This window comes from Ranitomeya variabilis, chromosome 3 (genome assembly GCF_051348905.1).
Source record: "Ranitomeya variabilis isolate aRanVar5 chromosome 3, aRanVar5.hap1, whole genome shotgun sequence".
NCBI classification, from domain to species: Eukaryota; Metazoa; Chordata; class Amphibia; order Anura; family Dendrobatidae; genus Ranitomeya; species Ranitomeya variabilis.
Window position 1 is genome coordinate 116,417,239 of NC_135234.1, and position 15,648 is coordinate 116,432,886.

Sequence of the window (15,648 nt, forward strand, 5' to 3'; positions counted from 1 at the left end):
TATATATATATATATATATATATATATGTCAGTGAGACACATATATATATATTTATATTTAATTCAGCGCTAGATTTAAGAAAAGTCGGTAATTCAATTGCCGGCTTTTCCTATCTCCTTCACAAACCCGACAAGATATGAGACATGGTTTACATACAGTAAACCATCTCATATCCCTTCTTTTATTACATATTCCTCTTTACTAATGTAACAAGTGTCTCTGTGTAAAATTTGGGGGCTCTAGCTATTAAATTAAAGGGTAAGCCAGTGACTGAAGGCAGATATTAATAGCCTAGAGAGAGACCATGGTTATAGGACCCCCCTGGCTAAAAACATCTGCCCCCAGCCACCCCAGAAAAGGCACATCTGTAAGATGCGCCTATTCTGGCACTTAGCCTCTCTCTTCCCACTCCCCTGTAGCGGTGGGATATGGGGTAATGAAGGGTTAATGTCACCTTGCTATTGTAAGGTGACATTAAGCCAGGTTAATAATGGAGAGGCGTCAATTATGACACCTATCCATTATTAATCCAATAGTACGAAATGGTTAATAAAACACACACACATTATTAAAAAGTATTTTAATGAAATAAAGACACATGGTGTTTTAATATTTTATTATACTCTTAATCCACCTGAAGACCCTTGTCACCTGAAATAAAGTTAAAAAAAACCCAACAATATTCGATACCTTCAGTCGTTCAGTCTTGTCCCACGCTGTAAATCCATCTGAAGGGGTTAAATCATTTTACACCCAGGAGCTCTGCTAATGCAGCTGTGCTCCTGACTGTAAAACTTGGTGAATGAATGGAATGCAGGGGAATGTACTGTAGTTACCTCGAGTCGCGGTGATGCGCCCTCTGCTGGATGAACTCATATGAACTCGAGCCTGGGAACTTTTCAGAATATTGTCTCACGCTTGAGTTCATGAGTTCATCCAGCAGAGGGCGCATCACCGCGACTCGGGGTAATTACAGTACATTCCCCTGCATTCCATTCATTCACCAAGTTTTACAGTCAGGAGCACAGCTGCATTAGCAGAGCTCCTGGGTGTAAAATGATTTAACCCCTTCAGATGGATTTACAGCGTGGGACAAGACTGAACGACGGAAGGTATGGAATATTGTTGTTGTTTTTTTTAACTTTATTTCAGGTGACAAGGGTCTTCAGGTGGATTAAGAGTATAATAAAATATTAAAACACCATGTGTCTTTATTTCATTAAAATACTTGTTAATAATGTGTGTGTGTTTTATTAATCATTTCGTAATATTGGATTAATAATGGATAGGTGTCATAATTGACGCCTCTCCATTATTAACCTGACTTAATGTCACTTTACAATAGCAAGGTGATATTAACCCTTCATTACCCCATATCCCACCGCTACAGTGGGAAGAGAGAGGCTAAGTGCCAGAATAGGCGCATCTTACAGATGTGCCTTTTCTGGGGTGGCTGGGGGCAGATGTTTTTAGCCAGGGCGGGTCCTATAACCATGGTCCCTCTCTAGGCTATTAATATCTGCCTTCAGTCACTGGCTTTCCCTCTCTGGCGGAGAAAATTGCGCGGGAGCCCACGCCAATTTTTTCCGGGATTTAACCCTTTAATTTAATAGCTAGAGCCCCCAAATTTTACACAGAGACACTTGTTACATTAGTTAAGAGGAATATGTAATAAAAGAAGGGATATGAGATGGTTTACTGTATGTAAACTATGTCTCATATCCTGTCGGGTTTGTGAAGGAGATAGGAAAAGCCGGCAATTGAATTATCGGCTTTTCTGCTATCTAGCGCTGAATTAAATATATATATATATATATATATATATATATATATATATATATATATGTATGTGTCTCACTGACATATATATATATATATATATATATATATATATATATATATATATATATATATATATAGACTGTATATATGTTTTTAAGAATATGTGAGCCGATGGATCCATGATATGTCCATTTTGTAAGCCTGCGAGAAAAAAATCGCCGTACGGAAGCCATATGGATGCCATACGGATGACACACGGATAAATTTGTGCGTAAGAATCGCATCCTCTCATTGAATACGGAACAGTGTTTTGGGACAATTACTGCGTATTACGGCCGTAAAAAACGGACCGTATTTTCATATGCCTAGTGTGACGCCGGCCTTACTGCAATCTTTGGGAGGCAGAATGAAAAAAATCAACAGCAGGTGAAGAATTGGTGTTATTTATTTTTTTACGCCGCTCTTCAAGTCGGTGCGATTTTAGTGATTATACCAGAATTATATAGTTTTTTTCATGTTTGGCTGTGGTCACACACTAAAAGATGCTTTTTATTGTGCATCCCCATGTTTAGACAGCTATAATTTTTCCATATTTCGGCTGACATACATGTTAGGACTTGTTTTTTGTGGGACGAGTTGACGTTTTTATTGGTACCATTTTTGGCACATGACATTTTTTTTTATCTCTTTCTACTCCTAATTTTGACAGGAAGAATGAACAAAAACCAGCAATTCAAGAATTGATTCTGCAGAATCCGCAAGGAAAAATCCGCAATTGAATCCACAACTTGTGCACATACCCTTGTTCTTTGGGTCAGTATGATTACAGCAATACCTAATTTTTATCTTTTTAATGGTTTGGCGCTTTTACGCAATAAAAACTATTTTATAGAAAAAATAATTATTTTTGCATCGCTTTATTCTGAGAGCTATTACCTTTTTTACTTTTCTGCTGACGGAGCTGTGTGAGTTTTCTTTTTGGAGGGGGAAGATGACGTTTTCATAGATACCATTTTTATTTACATTCGTCTTTTTGATCGCGTTTTATTCCACTTTTTGTTTGGCGGTATGATGATAGTTTTTTTGCGTTTTTTATTTAATTTTTTAACGATGTTCACTTAAGATGTTAATTAGTGGGACAGTTTTATATGGTGGGTCGTTCTAGATGTGGTGATACCAAATATGTGTACTTTTTTGTTTATTTGTACATAAATAAATGTATTTATTGGATTAAGCTTTTTTCTTTTTTTGTTCTTTATTTTGTGATTTTTAAAAAATATTTTTACAATTTTTATTTATTTTTTACATTGTTCTAGGATGGGATGTCAACTTTCCACTGACAGATTACAGATCTATTAGGCTATGTGCACACGTTGCAGATTTTGCTGCGGATCCGTGTGCTGCAGAAAAAAGTGAGGAAACGCAGCGTTTTATTTTCCGCAGCATGTCAATTCTTTGTGCGGATTCCGCAGTGATTTACGCCTGCTCCTCAATAGGAACCCGCAAGTGTAAAACTGCAGGTGAAATTCGCACAAAAACCGCAGTAAATCCGTGGGTAATCCGTGGGTAATCCGCAGTGCGGTCTACCTGCGGATTTTGCAAAAACAGTGCGGAAAAATCCACACACCAATTTGCAACGTGTGCACATAGCCATGCTTTAGATCAGCATCTCACATGCAGGGAGGAAGCATGGAATCTCCAGCTCTGAGCATGAGCTTACAGGAGACAGACCCTGGGTGACCCTGCGGCCATCTTTCGGTCCAGGGTTACCATGGAGACTATCGGCACAAAGTGATCGCAATCGCATGGTGCCGATGGGTGCACAGAGGGAGATCCCTCCCTCTGAGATGCCCCGCGATGTTGCTGTTACTAAGGGCGTTGCTGCAGGTCGTCAGCTCTCACACAGAGCTGACACCCGCATTTGATCGCAGCGCGCTCAAACTAAGCCCGCGCGATCATCACGCCATATAAATACGTCGATTTACGGGAAAGCAGCTCCAGCAGTGCCGTATATATGCGGCACATATCGGGAGGTTAAAGCACCACTCCAGCGGAGATTTATTTCACAACTGGTGTGGTGTCTTTTTTCAGTATCGCTCTGGTCCTGTGGTGCCATATTGTGACCGCAACTTCAGACTGTAAAAATGGCAAAAAGAATAAACAATTGCAGAACAATATCAAATCAACTTGTGCACATGACCCGTCTTTTGTAAAAATAATTTAACCACTTTAGGTTTCGAAAGCTGTGACGTGGCTAAGGCCGGGATCACACATACGCGAGATACGGCGGAGTCACGCAGGTGAAAACCCAGCTCTGGCACCGGCACTTGGGAGCGGAGCGTGCAGCTCCATGTATTGCTGTGCGGCTGCACGCTCCGCTCCGGAGTGCCTGCGCCAGAGCTCAGTTTTCACCTGCGAGACTCCGCTGTATCTCGCGTATGGCCGGCGTCACACTGGCGTATTGCATCCGATGCGAGATCATCGGATGCGATATGCTAATGACACTCGGCTCCTGCTCGCAGCAGCCGAGTGTCATGCGTCTGTGCTCCGATTCTCTCGCACAGGGAGGATCGGAGCACAGCTGCGGAAGAGGTGGAGAATTGAATTTCTCCATCTCCTCCATTGCTGGGGTACGCTTATAACGCACATCACTCGGATGATATCCGAGTGGTGTGCGCTGTCTCACTCGCACCCATAGGCTTATATGGGTGCGAGTGAGCCGAGAGTTTTCCTCGGTCCGAGACAATCGCAGCACGCTGCAATTGTCTCGGACCGGGGAAAAAGGCCGACAAAAAGTCGGCTGGTGGGAGTAGCTTAACATTGGTCCGAGTGCAGTGTGATTTTTTTATCGCATTGCACTCGGCTGTTTAAAACGCCAGTGTGACGCCGGCCTATGTGTGATCCCGGCCTAATAGTACAGATCTGATCATTCTTCTGGCAGCTTCCAATTGGAATCTGCTGCTTTGTTATATGAAATGATTAAAAGAAAATTATCTCCCATAAAAAGTGTCCAAAAGGAAGTCAGAAAAGACGCTTCAGGAAACGTTTTTCTGTTTTAAATACAATGTGAGCACACCGCCATCTCTTAGTCACATATACACACAACCTTAGGCTATGTTCACACAGTTTATGCTGCTTTTTTATGCAGGCAAAACCTGCTCTCTTGGCAGTAAAGAAGCTGCTTACAAAAAGCATGTTTTGCTGCATATTTACTGAGGGGTTTTTTTGCTGCGTTTTTGTTGTCTCTTGTGCATGCTGACAAAATTTAGTGCCCCCCAAAAACAAAAATGCAACTTCCTTAAAGGGAATCTGTCACCTAATTTTGGGCCTATAAGGCTACTTTCACACTAGCGTCGCTTGCTGTACGTCGCAATGCGTCGTTTTGGAGAAAAAACGCATCCTGCAAAGTTTCCAGCAGGATGCGTTTTTTCTCCATAGGCTTGCATTAGCGACGCATTGCGACGTATGGCCACACGTCGCATCCGTCGTGCGGCGGATGCGTCGTGTTTTGGCGGACGGTCGGCACAAAAAAAGTTACATGTAACGTTTTTTGTGCGTCGTGTCCGCCATTTCCGACCGCGCATGCACGGCCGTAACTCCGCCCCCTCCTCTCCGGACATTACAATGGGGCAGCGGATGCGTTGAAAAACTGCATCCGCTGCCCCCCATTGTGCTACATTAACACACTGTCCGTCGGTACGTCAGGCCGACAGTTTGCGACGGCCCATACCAACGGACTAGTGTGAAAGTAGCCTAAGCTGCGGCTACCGCCATCAGGGGATTATCTACAGCATTCTGTAATGTTGTAGATAAGTCCCCTGATGTAACCTGAAAGATAAGAAAAACAAGTTATATTATACTCACCCAGGGGTGGTCCGGTCCTGTCCGATGGGCGTCGCAGGTCCAGGTCCGGTGCCTCCCATCTTCATGCGATGACGTCCTCTTCTTTGCTTCCTGTCGTGGCTCCTGTGCAGGTGTACTGATTTGCCCTGTTGGGGGCAGCGTAAAGTACTGCAGTGCGCAGGCGCAGGGCCTTTCTGACCTTTCCCGGCGCCTGCACACTGCAGTACTTTGCTCTGCCCTCAACAGGGCAGATAAAGTACGCCTGCGCAGGAGCCACGACAGGAAGCAAAGAAGCGGACGACATCGTATGAAGATGGGAGGCGCCAGACCTGGACCTGCGACGCCCATCGGACCTGACAGGACCGCCCCTGGGTGAGTATAATCTAACTTGTTTTTCTTATCTTTCAGGTTACATCGGGGGGCTTATCTACAGAATTCCAAAATGCTGTAGATAAGCCCCTGATGGCGGTGGCCACAGTTTATGGGCCCAAAATTAGGTGACAGATTCCCTCTGAGGTTTTTGCACCAAAAACACAGTACAACCTGATGCCTGTGTTTTTGCACTTACCCATTAATTTCTATAGGGGAAACAATGCAGCAAAATCACTGAACAAATGCTTGAAGAAGTGACATGCAGTAGTTAAAAAAAATGCAGTTTTCCAAATCAGCCAGGAAAAAAACAATGTCTGTGCATGAGAATTCTGAAATCTCAACGCTTTTGCTGGTACTGTAAAATGCAGCTTAAAATTTGCCTAAAAAAAGGGAACGTGTGACTATAGCCTAAGGCTTAATTCACAAGTTCATATTGTTGCATCAGTATTTCATCAGTATTTGTATGCCAAAACCGGGAGTGTCTCCAAAACACAAGTGTCAATCTTTCAATTATAGTTTTTCTCTGTAAATTCCACACTAGGCTTTGGCATAAGGCCGAGGTCACACGAGCATATAGTGTCTCGTTCCAGGGAATCGGGCTGATTATGCTAACGACACTCGGATCAAACTTTGTCAGAGTTTGATCTGAGTGTCAGTTTAGTGTGATCCGACTCCCTCTCTCCATCACCTGGGTCAGTGGTAATTGGACTGCACTCGGATGATATTAGAGTGCAGTCCGATGTTTCGCACGCACCCGTAGACTTGAATGGGCGAGTGTGATCTGAATATCAAATGCACTGCTGCGATCGCAGATCTGAGCTGCCCCATAGAATAACACTGGTCCGAGTACTATGCGATAAAACATCAGACAGCACTCGGCCATGTTATACGCTAGTATGAGGCAGCCCTAATGCAAAAATAAGTGTGAATGAGGACTGAGGGCTTTTGCCGACGTCCGTGGTTCTCAGTGCGATCATGGACTGGCCACGGGTCTCATGACCCAAGTGTGACAGTCTCAAAAAGATACAGTGGGTGCAGAAAGTATTCAGACCCCTTAAAATGTTTCACTCTTTGTTTCATTGCAGCCATTTGTAAATTAAGTTTATTTTTTTCTCATTAATGTACACTCTGCACCCCATCTTGACTGAAAAAAAACCAGGAATGTAGAAATTTTTGCAAATTTATTAAAAAAGAAAAACTGAAATATCACATGGTCATAAGTATTCAGGCCCTTTGCGCGAGACACTCATAATTAAGTCACATGCTGTCCATTTCCTTGTGATCCTCCTTGAGATGGTTCTACTCCTTCATTGGAGTCCAGCTGTGTTTAATTACACTGATAGGACTTAATTTGGAAAGGCACACACCTGTCTATATAAGACCTCACAGCTCACAGTGCATTTCAGACCAAATGAGAATCATGAGGTCAAAAGGAACTGGCCAAGGAGCTCAGAGACAGAACTGTGGTAAGAGACAGAACTGTGGTAAGGCACAGATCTGGCCAAGGTTACAGCATAATTTCTGCAGTACTCAAGGCTCCATAATCCTTAAATGGAAGAAGTTTGGGACCACCAGAAGTCTTCCTAGACCTAGCCGTCTAACCAAACTGAGCAATTGTGGGAGAAGAGCCTTGGTGAGAGAGGTAAAGAAGAACCCCAAGATCACTGTGGATGAGCTTCAGAGATGCAGTAGGGAGAAGGGAGAAAGTTCCACAAAGTCAACTATCACTACAGCCCTCCACCACTCGGGCCTTTATGGCAGAATGGCCCAACGGAAGCCTTTCCTCAGTGCAAGACATATGAAAGCCCACATAATTTGCTAAAACAACACATGAAGGACTCCCAGACTATGAGAAATAAAATTCTCTGGACTGATGAGACGAAGATAGACCTTTTTGGTGATAATTCTAAGCGGTATGTGTGGAGAAAACCAGTCACTGCTCATCACCTGCCCAATACAATCCCAACAGTGAAACATGGTGGTGGCAGCATCATGCTATGGGGGTGTTTTTCAGCTGCAGGGACAAGCCATTGCCATTGAAGGAAACATGAATGCGACCAAGTACAGAGATATCCTGGATGAAAACCTCTTCCAGAGGGCTCTGGACCTCAGACTTGGCTGAAGGTTCACCTTTCAACAAGACAATGACCCTAAGCACATCGCTAAAATAACAAAGGAGTGGCTTCAGAACAACTCTGTGACCAATCTTGACTGGCCCAGCAAGAGTCCTGGCCTAAACCCAATTGAGCATTTCTGGAGAGACCTGAAAATGGCTGTCCACCAACGTTCACCATCCAATCCTGGCAGAACTGGGCGTGGCTTCGATTCACTCACTCCACCCCTCTCCTCGGCTGCTGCACGCAGTCCTTCCCTTTAACACAATTCGGATTATGCTGTGGAGACATTTACTAATCTGACGTAAAACACCCAGCTTCTTATGTATTCATTATATACTGTGGGGAAACATGACGTGAGGTGAAACACCCCGGCTTCTTTCATATTCATTATATACTGTGGGGAAACATTAACCCCTTTCTGCCATCGGACGGAATAGTACGTCTGATGGCAGATTCCCTGCTTTGATGTGGGCTCCGGCGGTGAGCCCGCATCAAAGCCGGGACATGTCAGCTGTTTTGTACAGCTGACATGTGTCCGCAATAGTGGCGGGTGGAATTGTGATCCACCCGCTGCTATTAATTAGTTAAATGCCGCTGTCAAACGCTGACAGCGGCATTTAACAAGCGCTTCCAGCCATCCGGCAGGAAATGCGCGCACCAGTGACCCCCGTCACATAATCGGGGGTGATCGGTGCGTTGGCATAACAACCAGAGGTCTCCTGAAGACCTCTATGGATGTTGATGCCGGATTGCTGTGAGCGCCACCCTGTGGTCGGCGCTCCTAGCAATGCAGTAAATCTGCTACATAGGAGCGATCTGAGCATCGCTTCTATGTAGCAGAGCAGATCAGGCTATGCCAGCTTCTAGCCTCCCATGGAGGCTATTGAAGCATGGCAAAAGTAAAAAAAAATGTTTTAAAAAAAATATGAAAAAAAAGTTTAAATCACCCCCCTTTTGCCCCATTCAAAATAAAACAATAAAAATAAAATCAAACATAGACATATTTGGTATCGCTGCGTTCAGAATCGCCTGATCTATCAATAATAAAAAAGGATTAACCTGATCGCTAAATGGTGTAGCGAGAAAAAAATTCCAAATGCCAGAATTACGGTTTTTTGGTCGCCACAACAATGCATTAAAATGCAATAACGGGCGATAAAAAGAACGTATCTGCACCAAAATGGTATATTTAAAAACGTCAGCTCGACGGGCAAAAAAATAAGCCCTCACCCAATCCCAGATCCCGAAAAATGGAGACGCTACGGGTCACGGAAAATTGGGCAATTATTTTTTTTTTAGCAAAGTTTGGAATTTTTTTCACCACTTACTTAAAAAATAACCTAGACACGTTTGGTGTCTATGAACTCGTAATGACATGGCAGGTCAGTTTTAGCATTTAGTGAACCTAGCAAAAAAGCCAAACAAACAACAAGTGTGGAATTGCACTTTTTTTGCAATTTCACCGCACTTGGAATTTTTTTCCCATTTTGTAGTACACGACATGGTAAAAGCAATGGCGTCGTTCAAAAGTACAACTCGCCCTGCAAAAAATAAGCTCTCACATGGCCATATTGAAGGAAACATAAAAACGTTATGGCTCTGGGAAGGAGGGGAGCAAAAAATAAAGCTGCAAAACCAAAAAAAGCTCCGGGGGTTAAGCGATTAGGCTGCCGTCACACTAGCAGTATTTGGTCAGTATTTTACATCAGTATTTGTAAGCCAAAACCAGGAGTGGAACAATTAGAGGAAAAGTATAATAGAAACATATGCACCACTTCTGTATTTATCACCCACTCCTGGTTTTGGCTTACAAATACTGATGTAAAATACTGACCAAATACTGCAAGTGTGACGGCAGCCTTGAGGTAAAACACCCGGCTTCTTACATATTCATTATATAGTGTGGGGAAACATAATAATCTGAAATCGTCTGGAAAAAACGTTCAATGAAACTTTTTTTTGTCTGCGTCGGAAAAACGTGCCACGACGGATCCTGCAGCATATGTCGTTGGCTAGAATGGAAGCCTATGGATGCAGGATCCGAGCATGCTCCAAATCAATATTTAGTAGCCAATTGGCCAGACAGCCCCAAATCTATATAAACCTGCCATGTAGCTTAATTCCTCAATGTGCCAGCAAGAAGCATACAAGAAGCCTGCCAGAAACCTGCCTGATGGATAGATGCATGTGTTGAGGAGAGCCATAAGATCAAATACTTAATTAACCTCAAGACATAAGACATAAGAGATTGAGAGAAGCAACCCATAATGTGTATTGTTTAACCGTACATAAGTTTCCTCAGATCAAAGTGAGACCCTAAAGATGGCTGCCATTTCCTGTATCAGTACACCATGTGCTGATATCCAAGATGATCAATGAGACCCTAAAGATGGCTGCAATTTCCTGTATCAGCAGACCATGTGCTAGTATACAAGATGACGCCCACCCTGATGACCTCATGGATCCACCCACAGTGACGCCCACCCTGATGACCTCATGGACCAACCCACCCTGATGACTTCATGGATACACCCATGGACTTGCTCATTGCCCAACCCACTAACCAATGAAATACATTCGATCACTCCCATTTTAGAGCTAACCGAGCCCCCTTACAGGAAATATATAAGCTTGTGTTTTAAGCCAAATAAAGTCCTTCTTGGAGCTGAGTCACAGATTGATCAAGGAGAGTATACATCTGACTGTGTCTGTCTGGTGTATTTCTTTAGTGCGCACATGATCAATATCCATTAGGCCAGGAGTAGGCAACTAGAGAATTGAACATTTTATTAATTGTTCAACCCAACACATGGATGGTCACAATATTTGCTAGCACTCCTTCCATTTCTGCCACTTGCTCTAAACCCTCTCAAAGATGGGGTGTTAAAGCACTCACTATATAGGTTTCCATTATTTTCCAGTAGCCAATTACGTTTGGGAGCCTCCCATTTGGAGGTATGGAAAACGAATCCGTCAAAAAAAAACGGATCGGATGTAACAGATTGTTTTTTCACAGAACCGTCTAAAACCTGGATCCGTTGCAACCGTTTTACACTATTTTTAACACATCGATACGTTGCGCTAACAGATTTTGACGGGCGCCAGAAGTGTGAAAGAGGCCTTACATACTCATTATAGTGTGGAAACATAATAATGTGAGGTAAAACACCCGGCTTGTTACATATTAATTATATAGTGTGTGGAAACATAATAATCTGAGGTAAAACACCCGGCTTCTTTTACATAGTCATTATATACCGTGGTGAAACATAATGTGAGGTAAAACACCCGGCTTGTTACATATTCATTATATACCGTGGTGAAACATAATGTGAGGTAAAACACCCGGCTTGTTACATAGTCATTATATACCGTGGTGAAACATAATGTGAGGTAAAACACCCGGCTTGTTACATATTCATTATATACCGTGGTGAAACATAATGTGAGGTAAAACACCCGGCTTGTTACATATTCATTATATACCATGGTGAAACATAATGTGAGGTAAAACACCCGGCTTGTTACATATTCATTAAATACAAGGAGCAAAACATACACTCTGTCTGGAATGGTAGTGCACGAGTGTCGCTCAGGACGGCGCAGCCCCGCTGCTGTGCTCTGGACAAGCTGTCTGCCCCGTCCACTCCGTCCATTGCACTGCAACAGGGAAGCGCGAGTCGAGTGAGGACTCGGAGATCCAGGCGCGGCCATGAGCGTCATTGGCGGGAAAGCGCAGACACGTAAAGCGGCCACACAGGGGCGCGCCTCCGGACTGTTGGTTTCCGTTAGGGGCGCGCTCATTTGGGGAGGGCTAGGTGAGTGACCGGAGAGGAGCGCAAGTAATGGCGCTTGTACTGATCATCCTTATACCTCGCTAGTAATAACGCTTCTTGAGCTGCCCCCAGCTTGTGGCCACGCTGGTTGCTGTGAAGTGCCTTTTTGGGGCCTCTGACTAGTCCAGGGCACTGGTGCCTCACCTGGACTGTGGTGGGGGAGGGGAAGTCAATAATACAGTAATTGTCAATGGCGACTCCACCAGCCCCAGCATGTAGCAGTAGCCGTGTGGGCTCCTAATGTTTTGGCTCCATCGCCGGACAGTGCAATGTGACTGGACCAGAGATGGAAATCTAGGAGTAGGGAGTATGGACGCTCCATGTGGCTAGTAAGAGCCAAACTGCTAATGGAAGGGAACTATGGCTGTAGTACAGCCGGTGCTTATACCCTGTAGTCCTCAGTACACTACAGCCAGTATGCCCAGAGGTGGACAGACCATTGATGCAGCTGCATAGGGTCCTACCAGGTAAAGGGGCCTCACGTCCACCTCCAAAGCTGCAGCTTCTGTTATAGCAAAACAGTTGGACTGTAAAGGGCCCATATACTGTTCTTGAACAGGGGCTCTTTTCTGACTGTGTTACCTATTGAGTATACTTACAGATTCTGCAGTTAATAGGGACCACCGCGTCTAATTGGCAAGGCTGTGGGGCGGTCTTTGCAGACCCCGGTTTGTCATTGCAGTTGAAGACCTGATACTCCTGTGCCTACCATGGTCACCCTCAGGGTTTGTTTCCACGTGTCAGATTACAGCAGTATTTACTGTGGATTGGACGCTGCTCGTCTCCTGAGTATTTGTAAGTGCTCGGAGATTTAGTTTGTTGACGCAGCTGCATGATTTACATCTGTTAGCCAGCATAAGTACATGTGTGGGTTGCTAGGGAATCCCCACATATAATCAAGCTGGCTAACAGATGCAAATCATTCAGCTGCGGAGATGAAAACTAAATCTCCGAGCACTAAAAAAAATACTCGGAGGACACCCGGGCGTGCTTGGTAAATCTCGAGTAATGAGTATACTCGCTCATCACTAGCCTTGTCCAAAGCGCAGCCATTCCGGCATATGGAAACATACCCTCATCACCGTAAGGCCTTTACAGGAGACTGGTAAAATGACTGTGCACTTCACTACAGAATTATTACAATGTATTTTACTTAGCCATCAAGTTATTGAAGGTTTAAAGGGAACTTGTCACCCCCAAAATCGAAGGTGAGCTAAGCCCACCAGTATCGGGCTTATCTACAGCATTCTGTAATGCTGTAGATAAGCCCAGATGTATCCTGAAAGATGAGAAAAGGAGGTTAGATTATAACTCACCCAGGGGCGGTCCCGGTCCGGTTCTGGTCCGATGGACGTCCGGTCCGGGGCCCCCCTTCTTCTTACGATGACGTCCTCTTGTATTCACGCTCCGGCAAGTTGTTTTTTTTTTGTTGTCCACATTTTGGGAACTTTTTTTATAACGTAAATACGGTATTTGTGTTTGGGGCCAAAAATAATTTTTGCAGGCTCTTTTATCTTTCCCCTTCAGTGCACACTCAACTTTAAGGCTATGTGCCCACGTTGCAGAAATGTTGCGGAAATGTCCGCAGCATTTCGGCAACTCCCTGCTGCGGGTAAAACGCATGCGTTTTGCAAGCGTTTTTAGCTTGCAGAATGCTTGCGTTTTCCAAGCGATTTGAAGCATCGCTTGGAAAAGTGATTGGCAGGTTGGTCACACTTCTGCATAGTGCTTGACAAGTTTGACCTACTTTTTACTGTTGATGCTGCCTATGCAGCATCAATAGTAAAAGAATGTTAAAAATAATAAAAGATCTGGTTATTCTCATGGTCATGGTGGGCATAGCCACATGCGTAAAGTGAGCCTTTCAATGCAATCCTATGGCTGCAGAATCGCCGAAATAATGAACATGCTGCGGATTTTACCGCTATGTGATTCCGCAGCGGGAAAATCCGCAGCATGGGCACATCAACTGCGGAATCCCATAGGATTGCATGGGAATGTGGTTTTTATGCGTTTCCGCTGCGGCAGAAACGCATAAAAAACTCAACGTGAGCACACAGCCTTATGTGGTCATAAATCAACTAAGAGGAAAATTCTGACAGAACAAGCAGATTGTCAGATAAATCCTTTTGTAGCAATAGTGCAACACGGAGGGGATAAAAGGCAAATGGTGCAACACTTTAAAGCACCACTTCAGCATTTCTTTTTTTTTGGGGGGGGGGAATTGAGGGTGCGGTGCGTCTTATAATCTGAACATACCTGGCTTGTTGGAGGGGGCGTAAGAGGAGGGTAACTGCTGCAGAGAGCCAGCTGCTGGGGCTACCACTTGTGTTGGCAGTTAATGAAACTGAATATTTGCTGCTCCCCGTGTCCATAATCCTTGCCCACCCCTCTGTCAGTGATAGTAAATGACTAAGGGTATGTGCACACAATCAGGAATGGCTCAGGATTTGATGCATGTGAAATCTGCACCAAATCTGCATCTGAGGTCACTGGCAGGTGACCTGCGTTTTTTATGCATTTTTTTTACATGTGTTTTTGATGCGTTTTTTCTACATGCGTTTTGATGCTTTTTTTCATTGCATGCGTTTTTTTAGTCACTTGAAATAAAGCTAACTGAAAGTTGGCTTCTGGGAAGGAAAGAAAAAGTGATTTCCTGTTTGCAGATATATTGGGGTATGTTCCCACACTTTCTGTAAACACTGCGGGTTGGATGCTGCATACATCCACAGCTTCCAACCTGCAGCTTCCAGATGTTGCATTATAGTGGATAGGATTTTGAGAAATCCCATGCCCACTATGTGTACACCAATGCCCGCGGCTCACCCGCCGAGACGGACATGTGGCGAGTCTTTCCAGACCGCGGCATGTCAATTTATGTAGCTGCGTAAATTGAAAAAACACACAACAATAAAACACACTGGCGCTACTAAGAAGACCAGCCCAAGTGCTGCAGGTATTAAGGCAGATCTGTGCACACTCTGCCACAACAAATAAACCACTCAATACTAATAAATACCGCGCTCCAAGGGTTTAAAGATAGTTGGAAATAAACCAAAAGTTAGATGCTAATTCACTTTGGACCGGCAAATTTAGCAACGTGTAGAGGGAGTGTACAGCACTATTGTCAAAACAGCCGTTGGCTACAACTAATATAACCAACAATTTAAAATAGCTTACAATTGGTACGTGCATTAAATACAATTAAGGTAATCGGATAAAGAACCACATACTATACCATGCTGATTTAGCTGCTTGCTTAAGGTGAAAGTGGTCCCAGATGTGTAAGGTGCCCCACCGCGATGAACCGATGAAGGTGGTCCTTTGAGAGCGGTGGCGATAAGCAGGGAACACGCCGATGCCGCTTATCCAGCGAGAAGACCGGGTACCGATAGACAGTACAGAGCCAGGAACCGTCCCGGCCGGAGACGATCCTGGTTGTACTGGAATAATGGCCGGCGCTGCTAGGCAGCGTGTGACGTCACAAGCCAACGGAGTCTCGTTTGGGACACAAAGCAAACCAACGCGTTTCGGAGTGTACCGCACTCCTTCCTCAGGGTTACCGCCCCAACTGACTGACTCCATATTTAAGCGCATGGGTTCTTTATCCGATTACCTTAACCCCTTAGTGACAGAGCCAATTTGGTACTTAATGACCGAGCCAATTTTTACAATTCTGACCAGTGTCACTTTATGA

General features: G+C 44.3%; 1 protein-coding gene and 1 long non-coding RNA gene across 5 annotated transcripts in view; one reads left to right on the forward strand and one right to left on the reverse strand.

Annotated features, from left to right (window-relative positions):
- LOC143815421 (uncharacterized) overlaps positions 1-11,819 on the reverse strand; it is a 65,236-nt gene extending 53,417 nt beyond the window's left edge. The window contains exon 1 of the long non-coding RNA XR_013223747.1: positions 11,675-11,819. This is a non-coding gene — a long non-coding RNA (uncharacterized LOC143815421). The remainder of the gene's footprint in view (positions 1-11,674) is intronic.
- TSPOAP1 (TSPO associated protein 1) overlaps positions 11,806-15,648 on the forward strand; it is a 268,852-nt gene continuing 265,009 nt past the window's right edge. For 2 of the 4 annotated variants that reach the window (XM_077294576.1, XM_077294575.1), the window contains exon 1: positions 11,806-11,933. The gene's annotated coding sequence lies outside the window, so the exon portion shown is untranslated. The other 2 variants (XM_077294581.1, XM_077294574.1) reach the window with 2 other exon arrangements.